The following is a 14,392-nucleotide window of genomic DNA, read 5'->3' on the forward strand; positions in this document are numbered from 1 at the left end:
TTCTCCAATTTCTTTAAAAGTTTATGATATTTTAGCTTCTACCTTAATCCCATGTGTATGTCCCAATCATTTATTTCATGATCTGTAAATTTAAAGATTAAATGTGAAAGGATTCAGTGACTTTTATATCCTGTGATTGGCTCTTTACCCTGCTTGATTGCATCACTGTTGCTGGACACCTGGTGAGTCTCTTGACTTGGCAGCAGATTCAAATTGACGCCAGGAAAGGGGAAGACCGTATTACAGAGACCTAAAACATTAACTCTGTTTCTCTCACCACAGATGCTGCTAATATCTACTGAGTATTACCAGCATTTTCTGTTTTGATTTCCATGCTACAGGGGTGGCTAGATCTTTGTGGGCAGTTTTCTTCAAAGTCAATACCGAATGCCATTGATTCACCACTGACTGCGAAATCGAGCCCATAGGATTAGTCTGCAATAGGTCAAAATGCTCTTTTTTTCTTAAATGTTTCTTGCAGCATTTATTATCGAAAGGCTTTTGGATGAAACAATCTTTCAATCACACAAGTATTTTGAGGGTAGTGCCTCCTCAGATGAGATGTAAAACCAAGGTCCCGTCTGCCCACTCAGATGGACATAAAAGAAATGGCACAATTTGAAGAAGAGTAAAATCTCATATTGTAGATCTGCTGTTGTAAATTTCTGGAAGAAACACATGGCTCTACATTCTGGATTGCTGCTGTAAACCTGAAACTTTATTATCGACTCCCTTTAATGGCACACTGCGCATGCTACACCAAGCATGTACCGGGGCCTCAAATGAACCAATCACTACATATCAAATGAACAATAAATGAACAACACACTACATCCCTCCCCTTCTTTGTAAATGAGAGTTTCAATGATTTGCTTACATTGTTCTGTTTGGATATTACTTCAGTTTGTAACATAATCGCTTAAGTATGGCAGACGTTTCCGCTCATGAGTAGCATATCGACATGTGACGTCAGGTGTTGTCTCACCTAACTCGTGGTTCATCTGAAGTGTTGATGTCTGGATTGGATGCAACACTTGCGGATGGTGTTCATAACACTTTGAAGAATAACACGCTATGTGTGCTGATTTGCAAACCACACTTAGCAGTGATCAGTGATCCTTTTATGTTGGTCACAACAAATAGCTGGATGTCATCGGAGGTTGTTTGCTTTCCAACATAACCATCACGTTTCACAAGCATTTTGTCTCCTGGCTTTAGGGGTACAGTTCTGAATTTCATGTTTCACTCTGTGTTTGCTATCATGCAATCTTTCTGTCCTCGAAAATGCTCGCGTACGTGTTGATCACTAGCTTTGTGGGGCAGCTCAGGAAGATGTGTGCACATAGGATGTGCTAAGCTGAGCATAACTGGACGCTTTCCAGTGGTCAAGTGAGGATTTGCTACGTAATAAATCGATACAACTCCTGCTTCCACAATTTGCTTTCAGCAGTAACTGTATGGATCACGTTTTTCATGGTACGCATGAATTTCTCAACTTCTCCATTAGCCAAAAGGGGTGTGATTTTTCATTGAGTGAAGCCCAGGTAGTTGATGAATTTACTGAACTCATTGCTGTTGAATGGGTGTCGATTGTTGCTTCTCATCATTTGAGAAACTCTAAACAAAGCAAAAATTTGGTCAAGCTTTGGGACAACTGCTTTCACTGAGATTGACGTAAGTATTTCTATGACTGGGAATCTCCTGTAGTCGTCAGTTGCAACAAACAAATGTTCGTCAGTGAGCAAGTCTGGAAAGTCTGTGCTAACGTCAGTTCATGGGACTGCAGGTAGCTCAGACATGTTCAGATCACAAAGATTTGACATTATGGTTGCTTGATATGGCAAACACTGATTGATTTTGTGCTCCACTATGTGATCAATTCCCGGGAATCCCGCCTTTTCCTGAAGAAGTTGCTTGGTTTTGACATTTCCCTGGTGACCCTCACATGCTAATTCTACAACATATTCTCTCAATAACTGTAGAATGACAATGCAGTTGCCATGTAACACAAGATCAGAAGTGGTTGCAAATGTGAGCTCATTTTGAACACTGTGAAGACCTTGTAGCACGAGTGACTTCAGCAGTTTGTTCTTTGCGACTAGTAGAACTGATTGTCAGCAAAGGATGGGGTGAAAGGTACTCTGTTGAGTTAAGCTTGCCTGGCTGATACTTAACACAGAACTTGTACTCTTGTAGTTTGAGTATCCAAAGCTCTATTCAGGTAGGTGGCTTGCTATTCAGATTTTTGAACAGGCTCACTAGCGGCCTATGATCAGTTTTCACTTCAAACACGCTTCCATACAAGTAGAGAAGCTCCATGTGATTGAGAGTACGTCTTTGTTGGCGAATATCAATGCTCTATGGGCATTAACAATTTGCTTGCCATCGCAACGATTCTTGGGTGACCTGCTATGTCTTTCTGCACGAGAACTGCACCTCAGCCAACCGGGCTCGCATCCACCACTAGCTGGGTAGTTTTCTCGGGATCAAAGTAGGCATTTGTGCAACTTACTGACAACTGTTGTTTGATTTGGTGTACAGCCTGTGTGTGTGATTTAGTCCACTCTCACTTAGTGGTCTCTTTTGTCAGATTGTGTAAGGGGCAGGCAGAGTAGCAAGGTCAGGAACGAAATGACTACAGTATGTGTGAGCCCAAGCAGATTCCAGACTTCATGCTTGTTCATAGGATCTGCAGTGTTTGCAATGGCTTTGACTTTCTGTGGATCAGGTGATACTCCTCCACTGCTGAATACATGACCAAAGAATTTGATTCTGCTTTAATTGAACAGGCACTTGTCTTTTTTCATGTTGTTGTTGAGGTTGCATTCGCTAAGACATTGTTGGTATGCAGGTTTCAAGTTCACTTTCAGTGCAACCATAGATGCAAATGTCATCGCTGATATTCAGCATGCCATCAAGTCCTTGCAGTGCAGACTAAATCATGTGCTGAAATATCTCAGCTGCTCAGATGACCCCAAATTTGAGCCTCTTGTACTGAAAAAGCCCAATGTGATTGGAGAACACTGTAAGATACCTTGATTATTCTGCAAGCTTGATTTGATGGTAGCCTGCATTGAGATCAAGTTTGGCAAAATGTTTGGCATCATTCACTTTTTCTATGATATTGTTAATTGTCAGTGTCAAATGTCTTTCTCATTGTATTACTTGGTTTGGTGGTCGCATATCAACGCAGATTCTGATCTTGTTCTCGCTGTTGAATTTCTTGACAACTTGTATGGGTGAGACCCAAGGGGTTGGTTCGTCCCTAACACTCTCAATGATGTCCAGGTCCAGCAGTTCCAGAGAAGTTCCTTCTCTGCTTTCTGACATGGAACATGTTAACGCACGACTGGACACACCTAGGGATCTACGTGCAGCTTGCATTTAACACCCTTCAGATTACTGATACTCATGAAGTGGTCAGCATACAGTTCAAGAACATTGTTGGTAAGCGTAGGAACTGTGTATTTAACTGCAATCATGGGCAGAGCTATGTGGAAAGTAGTGAGCGTGTCACTTCTTCCAGATATGACATAGAATACAGCATTCATTCTGGTGTCTTTGAATGTGTCTGGTATTTCAAAAGTCCCAAGTTACTGTTGTGGGGGAAGATTTTTGTATTCCCTGGTTTGCAAAGGATAAGTCAGTCCTGAGGTTTGTTGAATGTTTTATCTCCCATAATGTTGACAGATGCTCCTCTATCTATGAAAGCATTTACATTTGAGCAGCCAATGCTCACTGTCACACATGGTTGGTTGCTACGTCTGGAAGAGAGCACAAAAGTATATTCAGGGTCATCTATCTCTACACTGGCTACATTCTCTCACCCTTTTGGTGTGGCATGCGTAGGTGGCAACCTTTTGGTAGTATTGGTCTTAACAGTCGATTTTGCCAATGAGCAGCAAACACAAGCAAAATGATTGACTTTCCCACAAGCCTTACACTGCTTGCCAGCAGGAGGGCATAATGTCTGGTGTGGATATGTACCCACCACAGTGGCAGCATTGCTTGGACAAGTCACGATTCTGTTTGCGAGATTGCTGTCATTGCTTTGCAGGTGGTTTCCTGGCACATGAGCGGTGAACACTTTTCATAGGAGTTGAGCTTGAAGTGTGACTGTTGCTGTTGGTAGCCTCAAATTCAGCAGCTCTGGACTCTGAAAGGGATAGTGATCTTGCTAACTCCAGCAGCTCTGACAGCTTTCTGTCTTTCTCAAGTACTTTTTTGCATATTTGACTAGCAAGGCAACTGGGTAAAATACCCACGGCGGCAGGAGGAGGCTCTTAAGTGGCAATTAATTGGCCACTTAAGGGCCTTGATTGGCCTGGGGTGGACAGGCCATTTTTTGCCGCCGCCACCCCGCGTAAAATTGCAGCGGGAGGGGTCGCGAACACCCCCTCCCCACCTCCCACTCAATTATATGCCGCCCCCCCGCCACCAGCCCGCTTGTTGGGGGGCCATAAAATTCCAGCCTTACAGTTTGAACTTCTAGAACAAAGCTCTCTTAGTTGTTTAATTGCCAGATCAATCACTATGTCCTGCTTTGCCTCAGATAACATGGGATTGATTTTACTGGGATGCAGGATAAATTTATGGAGGATTCAAAGCACAGACCACACCCGGAAGCCAGTAACAAGGTGTGGCCTGAATGATTTTAATTGGCAGGCCTCATTATAATAGGATCTGTGATTTTTGTTTTGCAGTAGGCTGCCCACCCACCTAGACTGCAATTGTAAGCAGGAGTCTTGGGCCACTATTTAAAGTGTGAATGCATATCTTAAAGGGAGGTTGCAGCAACTCAATTTTAAAATAATTTTTGAAACAGTATGGCATAAATGATAGAAATGTTCTCTATTTGTCACAAGACAAAAACTTTTTCCCACAATTAGAAAAAAAAAGGAAAACTATAAAACTCAAATATAAGACAGTGGATAGATTTTGATTTTGTTCAATTTCAAGCCAATGGAGAAATTTAAAACATGCTACTGACTCGCCATCACTAAATTTACACATCACATAAAGTCAACCTCTATTCCTGTGTCCGTATAAGACTACAAATACAAAACTTAGGGGTAAATTTTTCACAAACATGCCAGCACTAGCAGCCTCTTGCACACAGCCAGTAAGAATCTCAGTACTGCAAGAGCTTTGCCTATGATTTTCCATTACTGCCACTTGCACAGCATGAAGTGAGTGTATGCAAGGCCTCACCTGCACTGTGAGGTTTCACATTTCACCCTGTAGTGTAAATAGCTTTTATTAAATCAGTTAGTTTTTAATTGTACCTTGTTTATACCTGAAATGTTATACAATTTCTCATGATGTAAACCATTACAAGAAATATATGTAAATTGCATTGGAAACTGCATTAATCTTGCCTTTGGGCAATTTTCCTTCTGTAAAGCATTAAGATTTACTATAAAATAAAAGCCTTTTAAGAATTTGTTAGCTGTTTGTTAGTGTCTGAGATTGCTAATTGTTTTTTGCTTAGAAAAAAGTTGATAATTTTGTCAAGGTAGAAACAAATCACATAGGACAGCTGTTTAATTTAGTCAGAGCTGTAGTTAATTTCTAAGCAGATGTGAAACTGTACAACGGTTAGTAGAACACAATATGTAAGATTTTGTAGTTTGGTCATCCCACTGTTTTTCTGGTCCAAACTCTGCTTTCTTCTGAAAGTCATGGGCAGCAATTTTCAGCACCTTCAACCACCAGGAATGGGATGGAAGTGGGCCAAAGTGGCAGTGCACCATTTACTAACTCATTCCTACTCCCGATACAGCCTCCTCCATTTATGATCCATGGTGGAAATGGACGGCCAAGGTGCCCACTTGTTTTGGTGAGACCCTACTTTAATATGTAAATTTGGGTCCAACGTCAGTTGTGAAACTCATGTTGAGTGGCCTAGGCAGCGATCCTTAAAAGAACTGCTGCTGGCTGCTCCAGAAAAAGGTAAGTGAAGGTTATGTTCAGGATCCTTGTGGCACCAGAAGCAGCTTTCATGCTCCTCCTAGCTCCACAAACACCACCTAGCCTATGCTGGCCTATCCATGGCCCCATCCACACCATGTGATTGCTTCTCCATTAAACAAGTAACTTCTGGCTTGGCTCTGCAGAGGAGCCACCAGAATTACCACCCTGCCAACCCTTGAGCTGCCTGTGCATGCTGGTTCAGTGCTCTGAACATCTATGCCACTGGCCCCTCGAAGCACCCAGGAAGATTCATCTCAGGCTGTCAACTCATCTTCCAAATGGCAGTAGCTGGGTCATGATCAGTCCCCTTTTCATTTTCCTTTCCAACCCCCTTCCACCAGCACTCACCTGACAGTCATTGCTAGCATGGCAAGTGATCTGAAATTTGAAGCAGCAGAAGGGTGCAACAGACACCAGTTGCATGCCCATGTTTTTTAGCGGAGGCTCAAGGCCCAATTTCGGTGAACCTTGGGCCTCCTGGCTCGGGCAATCATTTTAGCCGTAATGTCACCTCCATCCTTAATCCACACACTGACAAATGTCCACCCCATAAGGTTTTAAAGATGCCAATTCAGCTTGCTCTGAACCATCTTACAAAACCAAGTGAGAGTAATGTAATACTTACACACCAAGCCAATTAGTCATGGAATCATTACGGCACAGAAGGAGGCCAATCGGGCCATCGAGTCCATGCCGGCTCTCTGGAGAGCAGTCCAGTCAGTCCCATTCCCCAACTCTATTCCTGTAGCCCTGCAAGTTTATTTCCCTCAAGTGCCTATCCAATTTCCTTTTGAAAGCATTGATCATCTACACTTTCATTGCCCTCATAGGCAATGAGTTCCAGGTCATTATCACTCACTGCATCAAAAAGTTCTTCCTCATATCCCCCCTGCATCTCTTGCCCAAGATCTTAAATCTGTGTCCTCTAGTCCTTGTACTATCAGCTAATGGGAACAGTTTTTCTTTGTTTACCTTATCTAAACCTGTCATAATCTTGTACTCCTCCATCAAATCTCCCCTCAATTTCCTTTGCTCCAAGGAGAACAATCCCAGCTTCTCCAGCCTAACCTTGTCGTTGAAATCCCCCATCTCTGGAACCATTCTGGTAAATCTCCTCTGCACACTCTCAAGGACCCTCACATCCTTCCTAAATTGTGGTGACAGAACTGGACATAATACTCTAGTTGTGGCCTAACCAGAGCTTTATAAATGTTCAGCATAACGTCCCTGATTTTGTACTTAATACCTCTCTTTATGAAACTGAAGATCCCATATGCATTGCTAACTACTCTCTCAATATGTCCTGCCATTTTCAAGGATCTGTGCATATGAACCCCAAGATCCCTCTGTCCCTGCACACTCCTTTGAACTGTGCCATTAAGTCTAAATTGCCTTTCCCTATCCCTTCTGCCAAATTGCACTACATCACACTTCTCTGTATTAAATTCCATCTACCAATTGTATGCCCATTCTGCTAGCATATTTATATCCTGTTGCAGTCGATTAGTATCATCCTGTTTGTCGTATCAACGATAATTTTTACATTTTACTCTGTATCCCAATATCCAAGTCATTTATATATATTGAAAAAAGCAGCGGTCCTAGCACTGAACCTTGGGGAACACCACTGTCCAATATCCTCCATTCTGAAAAACAACCATTTACCACGACTTGCTGTATTCTGTCCTTAGGTCAATTTTTTATCCAACCTGACACTAACCCTCCTATTCCATGGGCCTCAATTTTAATAACCAGCCTTTTATGTGGTTCTTTGTCAAACATATTCTTAAAATCCATATGAACAACATCCATTGCATTCCCTTCATCAATATTCTCTGTTACTTCATCAAAAAATGCATTAGATTAGTCAAGTATGATCTGTCTTTTACAAAACCGTGCTGGCTCTCCTTAATTTACTCAAACATCCTCAAGTGCCTGTTGATTTTTTCCCTGCTTATTGTTTCTAAAACCTTACCCAGCACTCTGTTAAACTGACCAGCCTGTAGTTACTAGGAATGTCCTCACACCCTTCGTTCAATAAGGATGTCACACTTGCAATCTCCAATCCTCTGGCAACTCCCCATATCTAGGGAAGATTTAAGATTATGGCAAGCCCTTCTGTTATCTCCACTCCCACTTCCATTAGCAACCTGGGATGCAAGCCATCTGGACCAGGCAACATATTCACTCTAAGCATAGCCAGACTTTTCCAATACATCCTGCCTATCAGTTTTCACCCCACCTATTACCTCTACCATCTCCACTTCTATTGCTTTTTATCAGCATCCTCTTCCTTAGTAAACACCAGTACAAGTACTCTTAAGTATTCTTGCCTTGTCCTGAGACTCTAACCATATATCACCTTATCTGTCCCTAATAGATCCCGCCCTGCCTCTTACTATTTACATTCCGGTGGAAGAATTTTGGATTACCTTTTTTGTTAACTTTTTTTATTCATTTCATGGGATGAGGGAATCACTGGCAAGGCCAGTATTTGTTGCCCATCCTTAATTGCCCTGGATGCCCTTATTTGGCCTAGTTCTCATTTGAAGAATTCACCTGACATGCATCATACACTCTTTTTGTTTCATCATATTCAATATCTCCCCAGTCATCCAAGGAGTCCTGGCTTTGGTTCCTATCTTTTGCTGTTTTTGGAATATACCTAGCCTGTACCTGAATCATCTCCTCCTTAAAAATCACCCATCGTTCTGTTACCAGGTTTGAAAAAGCGCGCCAAAATCCGTGTGGGAGAGAGACAGAGAGGAGCGGAGCCCGAGGAGTGGAGGAAAAAAAAAAATCAAAAAGTGACATCAGAGTGACGTCACATTGAACAGTGAGAGCAGGGAAACAGAGAGCAGCTGGGGTCAGTATTCAGGTAAGTTTTTTATTTAATTTAATTGAATCAACATAGAGTAAGACTTGATTGATTTTTAAGTATATAAACTAATGACTAAAGGGGTTTTAAAAAAAAACTAAAGACCAGTCAGAAATTTAAATAACAAATTAAAATCTAACTATATGAATTAGAGATGCAGGGCCAGGTGATGTGTTGTACCTGCATGATGTGGGAGCTGGTGGACCCCATTGTGGCTCCCGGTGAACACATCTGTAGCAAGTGTTGGCTGCTCGAGGAACTCCGGCTCAGAGTTGATGAGCTGGAGTCTGAGCTTTGGACACTGCGACACATCAGGGAGGGGGAGAGTTACCTGGAAGCTGTGTTTCAGGAGGCAGTCACACCCCTTAGATTAACTACCTTGAATTCGGCCAGTGGCCAGGGACAGGAGGATGTGACTATGAGTTAGGCAGGTAGAGGGATCCAGGAGATAGTGCTGCAGGAGCCTCAGCCATTGTCCTTGTCCAACAGGTTCGAGATTCTTGCTCCCTGTGTGGATGAAAGCAGGGACTGTAAGGAGGATGAGCAAACTGACCACAGCACTGTGGTACAGGGAGCCATTCAAGTGGGGGGAGAAAAGAGAAATGTAGTTGTAATCAGGGATAGTATAGTTAGGGCATAGTCACTGTTCTCTGTGGCCAGGATCGAGAGTCCCGAAGGCTCTATTGCCTACCTGGGACAGGATATCTCATCTGGGCTGCAGAGGAACTTGGAGTAGGAGGGGAAAGATCCAGTTGTCGTGGTCCACGTAGGCACCAAAGATATCGATAGAACGAGGTTAGAGGTTCTGCTGAGGGAATATGAGCATCTAGGGGCTAAATTAAAAACCAGAACGAAAAAGGTAATAATCTCCGGATTACTAACTGAGCCACGAGCAAATGGTCAATAAGATTAAAGAGGTAAGTGTGTGGCTCAAAGATTGGTGTGGGAGAAATGGGTTTTCATGGGACATTGGCACCAGTACTGGGGAAGGAGGGAGCTGTTCCGATGGGACGGGCTCTGCCTGAACCATGCTGGGACCAGAGTCCTGGCGAATCGTATAACCAGGGCTGTAGATAGGGCTTTAAACTAAATAGTGGGGGGGGGGGGGGGGTTCAGTTGCCTGGAAAAACAGGAAGTTAAAGGAGAAGGTAGGAGTGCAGGTTAGTGGTGAGGCTGATTGTTACCAAACTGCAAGAAGTATACTGGTTAAACCAGGAGAGAGAAATAATAAACAGGCGAATAAAGCATCAGTGCTGAGGGGCAGGTTAGGGGGTATAGCCCAAATAAAAGTTCTATATACAAATGCACGGAGTGTAAGGAATAAACTAGATGAGCTGCAGGCGCAAATTCAAATGGAAAATTATGATGTGGTGGCCATTGCGGAGACGTGGCTGCAGGATGGTCGGGACTGGGAACTAAATATACCTGGTTATAAAGTTTACAGGAGGGACAGAGAAAATGGCAGAGGGGGTGGAGTAGCTTTACTGATTAGAAATATTACCTCATTGGTGAGGGAGGATATAATGAGGGGAAAGCATCCAGTGGGTGGAATTGAGGAACAGAAAAGGATCTAAGGTATTGTGTATAGACCCCCTGGTAGTAGTTCTGAGGTGTTAGATTGTATAAATGCACAAATTAGGCAAGTGTGTAACAAAGGCAGAGTAGTACTAATGGGGGATTTTAACTTACACATAGATTGAGATTGGGAGAGGCAGACTAGCACCTGTCAGAAAGAAAGTGAATTTCTGGAATGTGTCCAGGATAGTTTCCGACAGCAATATGTCCTAGATGTAACAAGGGGACAGGCAATATTAGATTTAGTTCTGAGTAATGAGCCAAATTTAATTAGTAGCCTGTGTGTGAACTTTTATCAAATAGTGATCACAACATGATCGAATTCAAGGTAGCGTTTGAAAGTGAAAAGCACAAATCAGCTACTTGAATTTTAGACTTGGGTAAGGCTGACTTTATTGGATGAGACAGAGACTGTCCACGGTAAACTGGGTAGATCTGTTAATGGGTCAAACGACTGAAGAACAGTGGAGAATATTTAAAGAAACATTTAATGAAAAATAGAGCGAGTATATACCCTGGAGAGGAAAAAGCTCCACTTCACAGAAAAAACAGCATGGACAACTAAAGAGATTAGGGATAGCATAAAACTAAAAGAAAGGGCTTACAAAAATGCAAAGCGCAGCACAGATCCAGCCGAATGGGATTGATACAAAGACGAGCAAAGGTTCACAAAGCAGCTTATAAGAGCTACTAAAACAGATTATGAAAGGAAACTTGCAAGGGACATCAAAATCAATAAGAAGAAATTTTATATTTACATAAAGGGAAAGCGGGTGGTCAAGAGCAATGTAGGCCCACTAAAAGCTGAAAATGGAGATATTGTCATTGATAATGGGGAAATGGCAAATATGTTGAACAATTACTTTGCCTCAGTATTTACAGTTGAAAAGGAGGGTAACCTGCCAGAAGTCCCGAAAAAATTAATAGCCGATAGGGGACAGGGACTTAATACAATTAACGTAAGTAAAACATCAGTAACAAGGAAATTAATGGAACTAAAGAGAGAGAAATTCCCAGGACCTGACGGTTTCAATCCAAGGGTGTTAAAGGAAGTAGGGGAGCACATTGTAGATGCACTAACTATAGTCTTTCAGAGTTCCCTAGATTCAGGAGTGGTCCCTCTGGATTGGAAAGTTGCACATGTCGCTCCACTTTTTAAGAAGGGTGAAAGGGGGAACAAAGGAAATTACAGACCTGTTAGCCTGACATCTGTGGTGGGCAAGTTGCTGGAATCTATAATCAAGGATAGGGTGGCTGAACACTGTGAAAAATTTCAGTTAATCAGGGACAGTCAGCATGGATTCATGACGGGAAGGTCATGCCTGACAAATCTCATTGAGTTTTTTGAAGAAGTGACTAAGGTAGTGGACAGGGGAATGTCTATGGATGTTATTTATATGGACTTCCAGAAAGCATTTGATAAAGTCCCACAAAAAAGACTGTTAACTAAAGTAGAAGCCCATGGAGTTGAGGGTAAATTATTGACATGGTTAGGAAGTTGGTTGAGTGGTAGGCGACAGAGAGTGGGGATAATGGGTAAGTACTCCGATTGGCAGGATGTGACTAGTGGTGTCCCGCAGGGATCTGTGTTGGGGCCTCAATTATTCATGAACGACTTGGATGATGGTATAGTAAGTCATATATCCAAATTTGCTGACGATACAAAGTTAGGCGGCATTGTAGACAGTCTAGATGATAGCATAAAATTGCAAAGAGATATTGACACACTAGGTGAGTGGGCAAAACTGTGGCAGATGGATTTCAATGCGGGCAAGCGTGAGATTATCCATTTTGGACCAAAAAAAGGATAGAGCAGGGTACTTTCTAAATGGGAAGAGATTAAGTACAGTGGATGTCCAAAGAGACTTGGGGATTCAGGTGCATAGATCTTTAAAATGCCAAGAGCAAGTGCAGAAAATAATCAAAAAGGGTAATGGAATGCTAGCCTTTATATTAGATTAGATTAGAAATACAGCACTGAAACAGGCCCTTCGGCCCACCGAGTCTGTGCCGAACATCAACCACCCATTTATACTAATCCTACACTAATCCCATATTCCTACCAAACATCCCCACCTGTCCCTATATTTCCCTACCACCTACCTATGCTAGTGACAATTTATAATGGCCAATTTACCTATCAACCTGCAAGTCTTTTGGCTTGTGGGAGGAAACCGGAGCACCCGGAGAAAACCCACGCAGACACAGGGAGAACTTGCAAACTCCACACAGGCAGTACCCAGAATCGAACCCGGGTCCCTGGAGCTGTGAGGCTGCGGTGCTAACCACTGCGCCGCCCTTCTAGAGGATTGGAGTATAAAGACACAGACGTTATGCTGCAGCTGTACAAAACCCTGGTTAGACCCCACTTGGAGTACTGTGAGCAATTCTGGGCACCACACCTTAGGAAGGATATATTGGTCTTGGACGGAGTGCAAAATAGGTTTACAAGAATGATACCTGGACTACAGGGGTTAAGTTACGAAGAGAGATTACACAAGTTAGGCATGTTTTCACTAGAATTTAGAAGGTTAAGAGGTGATCTAATCAAAGTCTTCAAGATATTAACAGGAAAAGACAGGCTAGATAAAGATAAACTATTTCCACTGGTTGGAGATTCTAAAACTAGGGGGCATAGTCTAAAAATTAGGGCCAGACCGTTCAGGAGAGATGTTAGGAAGCACTTCTTCACGCAAAGGGTGGTAGAGGTTTGGAACTCTCTCCCACAAACAGCAGTTGAAGCTAGAACAGTTGTTAATTTTAAATCTGAGAATAGATAGATTTTCATTAAACAAAGATATTAAGGGAGGTATATGGAGTTAGGCCACAGATCAGCTATGATCTCATTGAATGGTGGGACAGACTCAAGGGCTGAACGGCCTACTCCTGTTCCTATCTTCCTATGTTCCTTTAATGTAGTAAAATGTTCCAAAGCACTTCACAGGGCCATTATCAAACAAAATTTGACAGAAGCTACAAAAGAAAATATTAGAGTGGATGACCAAAAGCTAGGTCAAAGAGGTAAAGCATTCCAAAGTTTAAGGCCTAGGCAGCTGAAGGCACAGCCACCAATGTTGGAGCAATTAAACTAGGGGATGCTCAAGAGGCCAGAATTGGAGTGCAGAAATCTCAGATGGTTATGGGCTGGAATAGATTAGAGATAGGGAGGAGGGAGGGGGGAGGCCATGGAAGGATTTTAAAACAAAGCTGAGAATTTTAAAATCCAGTGATGCTTAACCCAGAGTCAATGTAGGTCAACAAGCACAACGGTAATAGGTGAATTGGACATGACGCAAATTAAAACACAGGCAGCCGAACTTTAGATGAGCTCAAGTTGCGGGACCATAACATATGGGAAACCAGGCAGAAGTGCATTGCAACAGTCAAATTGCGAATTAGTTCAGCAAGTCATCCCGAAGAGTATTTGTGCTCTTACACAGCAGCGAAACAGAGATGAAACCAACGAACACAATCTCCATAACTCCCGCAGAACACCAACAAACAGCTCCCCCAATGCGCCTGCGCAATTTCCGGGGTGGGGTGAGAGGTCACCAGAAGAATTCACGCAGGATAGGGAGGGGGGTGTGATTGAATTTATTCTTTATTTTAGGAACGCTCAAAATGAAATTTTGTTCAATAAACTTTGTAAAGAAATAATTAATACTTTATACGTTATTGTCAGAGAGTATGTGCAATGTATGTTTTAGAAAACGAAAAGTTTTGTAATAAAATGCAGATTACACCCCTGATTGCGAATGCTGGTGAGGCAGTCCAGTGGACAGCGGTGACGTCACGGGAAGCCGGCATTGTGGCGCGAGCTGGCTTGAAGGGAGCGGCTGCTACTGGAAGAATAGCGTCCCGATAGGCGGCGGCGCGGAGCTACTGAGGCTTTGTGGAAAAAAAATCCTTGGTAAATTTGAAATGTGCTGGTGTCTCCTTCAATGACCGGTAGCATCTGGTAAAAGA

At 42.7% G+C, this 14,392-nt stretch overlaps 1 protein-coding gene and 1 long non-coding RNA gene across 4 annotated transcripts in view; one reads left to right on the plus strand and one right to left on the minus strand.

The window, feature by feature from the left end:
- Positions 1–696: 696 nt before the first annotated feature.
- LOC137376510 (uncharacterized) lies at positions 697–13,932 on the minus strand. The gene is made up of 2 exons (XR_010976264.1): positions 13,863–13,932; positions 697–3,764 (listed from the first exon to the last, which is right to left on the minus strand). It is a non-coding gene; the product is annotated as an uncharacterized lncRNA (long non-coding RNA).
- Positions 13,933–14,220: 288 nt separating this feature from the next.
- Positions 14,221–14,392, plus strand: part of srbd1 (S1 RNA binding domain 1) — a 332,566-nt gene continuing 332,394 nt past the window's right edge. For all 3 annotated transcript variants that reach the window (XM_068045198.1, XM_068045197.1, XM_068045199.1), the window contains exon 1: positions 14,221–14,336. The gene's annotated coding sequence lies outside the window, so the exon portion shown is untranslated. The remainder of the gene's footprint in view (positions 14,337–14,392) is intronic.

The sequence above is a fragment of the Heterodontus francisci genome, chromosome 13, assembly GCF_036365525.1.
Source record: "Heterodontus francisci isolate sHetFra1 chromosome 13, sHetFra1.hap1, whole genome shotgun sequence".
NCBI lineage: Eukaryota > Metazoa > Chordata > Chondrichthyes > Heterodontiformes > Heterodontidae > Heterodontus > Heterodontus francisci.